This window comes from Helianthus annuus, chromosome 5, assembly GCF_002127325.2.
Source record: "Helianthus annuus cultivar XRQ/B chromosome 5, HanXRQr2.0-SUNRISE, whole genome shotgun sequence".
Lineage (NCBI taxonomy): Eukaryota > Viridiplantae > Streptophyta > Magnoliopsida > Asterales > Asteraceae > Helianthus > Helianthus annuus.
In genome coordinates, this window is record NC_035437.2 from 135838956 (window position 1) to 135845628 (window position 6673).

Below are 6673 nucleotides of genomic sequence, written 5' to 3' on the forward strand. Positions count from 1 at the left end.
GTTTACTCATAACCAGCATGTAACACGTAGAAATGTGAAGCAAGTAATCTATCGACAATGAAATATGCAACCGACATGACTACGAGTTGTAGAATGCATAACACATTATCACCACTGTGACCATGTGAAGTAAAACCCTTAACACCTCTGTCCACGATAGGTGCTGAGTCCAAACTATAGTACTATCGTTGCTAAGGTGTCAGGCAACAATCACTGTGTAAACATAACATACAAGCATTCATCGAAAACATGTATAACATGCAGAGCGGTTAGCGTGTAAAAGTGTTTGCGTTGTGTGTCGATGTGATTTGATATAGGTAACGTATATAACATCCAAAAGTGCGTAAAGCAAAAAGGGTTTGAGTATACTCACAGAGCGTGTTTAGTAAATAAACACTATCTTGGATTGAAGGGAGCGCGTGGGAGATTAGCCTGATCACAGAACGATAGTGTAAGCATTGAACAGCGTGTCAAATATGATGAGTGATCGGATGTTGGTTCGATCGGACGATCATCCGGTCGGATGGTCATCCGGACGGATGACCATTCGGTCGGTTGGTATCCGATTGAGGAAGTGTATTTGTAAAATGTTTGAACTTTTGAAGTTTTCGTTGTAGTATAAATAAAGTCAATCGACCGGATGGTCATCCGGACGGATGGCCGTTCGATCGGAGGGCTATTCGATTGAAAAGCTGGTATTCTTTGAAGTTTTGCAAAATTGCTTAAGTGTAGAACTTACAAGTCACTTGGTCGAATAGTCGTTCGATCGAGCAACTGTTCGTTTGAGAACTTTGTAAAATCAGCTAAGTTGAAAAGTTTTACGGTTTAACCGAGACGGTATGATGACGTGTTAAACAACGGAAACCGTACCAAATCCAACTCAGTCGATCGGACGGGAATCACCCTAGTCGATCTGACTCAACTGTTCAAGGTGAAGTTTCATGTCCAACCCGATAATCGGTCGTCTCTTCGGTGGAAATCCATCCTTTTTAGGAAACTTTATTTGTAAGTATTGAAGAAAATCTCAATCAACTGGATCTCTGAAGAGATAACGGTCCTGAAGATCACAACAACAAGAAGAAGAAGATCAGACGGGACAACCGAAATGCAAAGCATCTACTTCAAAGAATCACAAGTTGATCAAGAGTTAATTTGGATTATCAGATAATGTCATTTCTGATGGATCTGATGATATTTCTGATGAAATATCATCAGTTTCTGATGATTCTGATCATCAGACTTTCTGATGATATGTTCACCAGAATTTCTGATGAAGTGGTTTATCATAAATTCTGATGAAAACCCCACTTGTCTAAAATCACAACTCTATCCTGCCACCAATGACCGAAGCATGACATTATTGGTTATCATGATTACAAATGCAACTTGAATGATGGATTCAATGAATATGTCAAATTGCTACTTTATAGCTGGAATTGATGTGTTGGGAGGAGGTATTAACACATTGGTGCTATACTCAAAATTTATACATAGATCAAAGTCTGCCAGTGCTACTCTTTTGTGTACTTTTGCTCCTGCACTTTTAAGACTATCAAGAGCTTTTCTGATCACCACTGAACTACTTTTCCTTTCATCAATGATATTCTTCATTTTGACTATATCCATCGGGTGAACATCATCAGCCAGATCTGCATCAGTAACCTTTTGAACATTTTTATCTTTTCCGATCAGGGTATACTTGTTTTGACTTTCATTTCCTAATATGCCTCCTCCAGTGGTCAAAGTATCAATTCTTTCAATAGATACTATTGGATTGGTCAAGTGTTTGTGCAACATTACCCAGCTGCCACTGTTTCTTTCTTTAATAATATTCTTACTCATTGGTGAGGGTGGCCTTGTTGGGTTGTCTTCTGGACTTTTCCAATAGTAGTGCTTTAGATGTTCTTCCGGATACATGATTGAGTGTAGATCACCTTCCAGCACCATTGATTCTTTGATGTTGCCTTCTGAATCTTCTCTCATTATTTTTCTTGGCCCTTTTGAAGAGGTCACTTCATGTTCCATTCTTCTCTTCTCTTTTGTATCCATCCTTATGCTTAATTCTGTTTCTCCAGTGATGGTTGTAGAAGATGGTTGAACTGGAACACGTTCTTTCTGTTGGATCTTTGAAGTGTCTGACTTTGGGACATTTGGTGGAGGACCCATGGGTAACTTTTGTTTATCTGCAGGTGGACCCATGGTCTGCTTCTGTTTTTGAGCTGTTGAAGTTTCTGTTTGTTTGGTTTGTTTTTCATGAATGGTTTCTGTTTTATGAGTTTCTAATCCTTTTGCTTGTTTTTCTTGTGGAATTGGAGCTTTTAGTTCATGAAGATCAACTTTTGACAGTGTGGCAACATTGTACTGCAATCTTTTTACTAATAAGTGGATATTAGTAAGAGCTTGAGTATTTGTTTCTTTTTTGCTTCTTCATCTTCTGAAACTCCTGACTTTCCTTATTTCTTTGTGCAGTCAATTCCATTAATAGTTTCTCAAAAGCCTCAGTCATGCTGTTGTTGTTGGCTCTGAGAAACTGTATTTCTTCAAGAATCTTTCCTGAACTTGAACTTTCTCCTACAGTTGCAACCTCAGTCATCTTTTTCTTGATATCACGCAGTTCTTTAAGAGCTTTCTCAATTTCTGATGAGCTCTCTTTGTTTTCTACAGACTTTTGAATTGTTTTGAGAGCTGCATTATTTTCTTCTGTTTGTTTCTACACAGTTTTGACAGTTTCTGATAAAACCTTGATTTCTAATTTCTGATTTCTTTCAGTATCAGATCAAGTTTTTCTTCCGTGGCTGTTTTCACAGTAGCAGTTATGTCTTCAAGTTCCTTGTGAAGTTGTTTAGGGGACATAGATTGATGTCCTTGGGAAATAGGAGAAACAACAGATGTTTCTCTTCTAACACCAGCAGAAAACACATTTTCTGATGTTCTGAGGTTAAGAGGATTGGAAGAATCCAAATTCTCTGTTCCCTCACCAGAAAATTGAAACAAATTCAAGTCCTGTTTTTCCTCATATCCTTGAACCCTTTCAGGTTCTCCATGAGTTGTTGAGAAACTCTTATTTTTCTCATCCAGGTTTCCTTGATCAGTAGACTGATCTCCACCTGTTGCAACCACATTTTCCTCCTCAGAATCTAATTCAGAAAATGGGTCTTTGGATTGACTCACATATTGTTTTGTGGAAACAGTACCTTTATGTAAAATTTCATATTTTCCTTGAATTGATTCATCATAATCACTCTCAGAAAAATGAAATAAGATCAGTTTGGAGTGTTGTTCACCTGTTTCTCCCATTTGTGAGTCTTCAGCATGATGTTCTTCTGCCACAGGACTCATATTCACATCTTTATTAGCTGGATGAGGATCAGATTCACCCTGCTGCTCCATTCTCGGTGTGCTTGACTCTTGTGCATCATGCTCCATGGGGGATACATTTTCAAAACCTTCTTTGTTTTCTGTCTGTTTGCTTAACATCTTCAGATATTCTGCTCTGTATGGTGAGTCTTCTGGTATCAGAAGCATCATACTTTCTGACAGAATAGGTACATCAAAATCTGACTTCCAAGACCCTGCAGCACTCCAAGGTCTCATAATTTCTGTTTTCCACATAATTTTTGACTTTGGAACTTGTAAGTCTCTTTCAGAAAAATCATCAGAAATTATGATTGACAGAAATCTGGGGAATGGTAGATGTGAATCTATCTTTCCAGTTTTAGTCAGAATTGATCTTTTGATCAGATTAAATATTTCTGTTCCAAAATCAATATTCAACCCAGTTATGAGGCTGAACATGATTGTCAGAATATTCATATTTATCTGATCTGTACCTCCAATCTTTGATGATAAAAATTTGTTCAGTATCTCCATTAACACTTGCCAGAAGGCAGGTAGCTTGTTTCTCTTGAATTCATTGATCTTTGAAATCTTTGCCTTGCAGCCCATTACAGCATCAAGTTATTCGAACATGTCTTCTTTTTCTGGTGCTTCTTCATAGTCTTGATTTAAGGGTAGTTCCAAGCATTCCCTTATTTTCTCCGGTGAGATTGTAATGAAGATATTTTCCCACACATGTGTTGTCAGCTCCATTTGATTTGATATTGTGAGAGTTTTCACAACTTGTTGTAGAATTCTTTTTGGTACCTCTCTGGTCTTTGTAAGAGCATGAGCTATTGGGCTTCTGATCAGAAATTCAATGAGAATCTGACACTTTACATCATATTGTTCAATGTTAGCATTCATTGCTTCATTGTTGATCTTTAATGGAAGATATTCAGCTTCAGTGATTAAAGGAACAAAGTGTTCAGTTGGAGGGGTGTTGATGTTGGTAGCAGCCATTGACAATCTGGGTTTTTGTTTCGAAAAAGGGTTTTAGGGCTTCGGGTTTGAAGGTTAAAGATGGATTTCTCTGTTTTTCGAATGATGTATTTAAAGTGAATAGGGACAGAGATTTTTGAGTGTTTTTCGTGGGTTGTTTGTATTCAAGGTGGTTTATGACACCTTAATGATGTTTTAATCTTTTAAAGAGCCAACCGTTAAAAAAAACTTTTGGTTTATCTCTAATTTAATGTATATCCCTTCTTTTTTTTAAGGATAATTAGAGATTCCAACGATTTGAATGGATAAACACTAGTATCCAACTTGCACCTTTTCTTCATGTGGGACCCCTTTTGTTTAAAAAGGTCCAGTCGAAACCTTTTCTTCAATTATGTACCTTCCCATGTTGTCCTTTCAATGATATATATTAGAAAGTCTTTAAGTAATTCTTGGAGAGTTGAATTTCTTATATATATCATCAGAAAGCATTTGATTCATTTATAGAATTTTGAATCAACATTTTTTTTTCTTTTAAGATGAGAGGGAATGAGTAGAGTTTGAAGAATTTTTACTTACCTTGAATTTGTGAACTCCACAACTTTGTTCTGATGTGTCAGAAAGTCTTTGTCATATAGCTTGTTCCAATCCTCAGAAAAAAAAAATTTGAAAGAAACTTATCTAAAAATAATTTAGATGTTTTATAAATTCCTTTGTATCTGGTTAAAGTCATGTTTCTTTTCTGTTTGAACAATCAAACTTTCCAGTTTGTCAAAAGAAATTTTCTTTTGATGTATTCATCAAATTTTCAAGTTATCTGATGATTTGAACAGATTCTGATGGTTTATGAGGTTTCTGATAAATCCTATCAGATTCTGGTGATTTACTAAATTCTATCAGATTTCATTTGATTTTTACCAGATTTTCCTTGTTTTTATCAGACACGATTTCTTAGTTCCCCCTAGACCTATTGACATATATAAGTAACATGTACTTAAGACAAACTTAATATATTACTAAACAAAAGACAGTTAAACACACACAAGTAAAACAAAAACAAGTAAACACTAACTACTCATCCTCCTCATCCAACATGTTATACATACACTTCACATATAACCAGAGACTGGTTATCCTTCCTGTGTGATTGGTTGATGGAATCAGGGAAGCAACTCTTAAGTTTTCTTGAAGTGCCAGCTCAGCTCTTGTATAACAGCTTCTTACTCCTCCAAAGTCCAGCTGACTTGTGATCACCTTGGTTACAAAGCGGGGGAAGATCAGAAAAGGGTTACGGTCATGGACGTTTGCTTCTAAGTCTCTCATGAGAAACTTAGCATAGTTGTAAGGTTTTTCCTGTACAACAGCGTGAACCACTTCCATCATCCTATGAGACAGCTCGTTAAAGTGTCAAGTCTTTTTAGAAAAGCAAACACTTAGCTGTGTTAACAGATACTGGAAAGGTGGTATAAACCCAGATTTGCAAACTTGCCTTGACACGTTGTTTGAATGATAACCCATTTCTATCAAGGTTCGTTGCACCTCTGCCTTATCCAGTATGGTGACTTCTTGATCAACACCCAATCGGAGGACATCTCTGAGTGTTTCCTCCTTTAGTGTGATTTTTACCTCCATAACCTCACTATTTATCCACATGGAAGTGCCACTCATAACGATTTAAGCATTCCACCAGAACTCTTGAAGAAGTTCTGGATATATAGTGACATGTGTTGATACAGCAAAGGCCAATGGACTTCGCATGATCATATTATATACAAACCTGCAGTCCTCCAATGCAGGTCCTTCCAAGTTAGATCTTAGTCTGAGATTATGATTTTTGTGAAGGTTGAGAGGGAATTGGTTAGTTTCCATTGATTTTGGGTGACCCATTTGAAATAAGAAGTTTTCTGATGACAGGCTTTTGAAGAGATGATTTTGTTGTGAAGAATGTCTTTTTCAGGTTGTTAATATTTATAGATGAAAGTGATAGTTTCATATTAACATTTTAAAAAGGTTTTTCTTTTCATCTATCCATTTAAGACGATATCTATTGCAGTGAATATGACAGTCTACCAAGCTCTTTATGTGAGTAAGCATTCAATAGCTAGGCGGCTACTTTTATAGCTCCTAATCATTTTGGTGCTTACGTGTTACTCTTAAACTCCTTATGACAAAATGACGTTGCATGAGTTGAAAATGTAAGATAAAAATTAATTTTTCTGAAAAAAAATTGTGACGATTGAATTTTCTGGATTTAATTTTATCTTCATGCACACATTACCCCTTTTTTTAATAAAATACAAAAAAAAACAACCAAAATTAAACTAAGTACAACTATGAATTTCTACAAATGGAATATGTA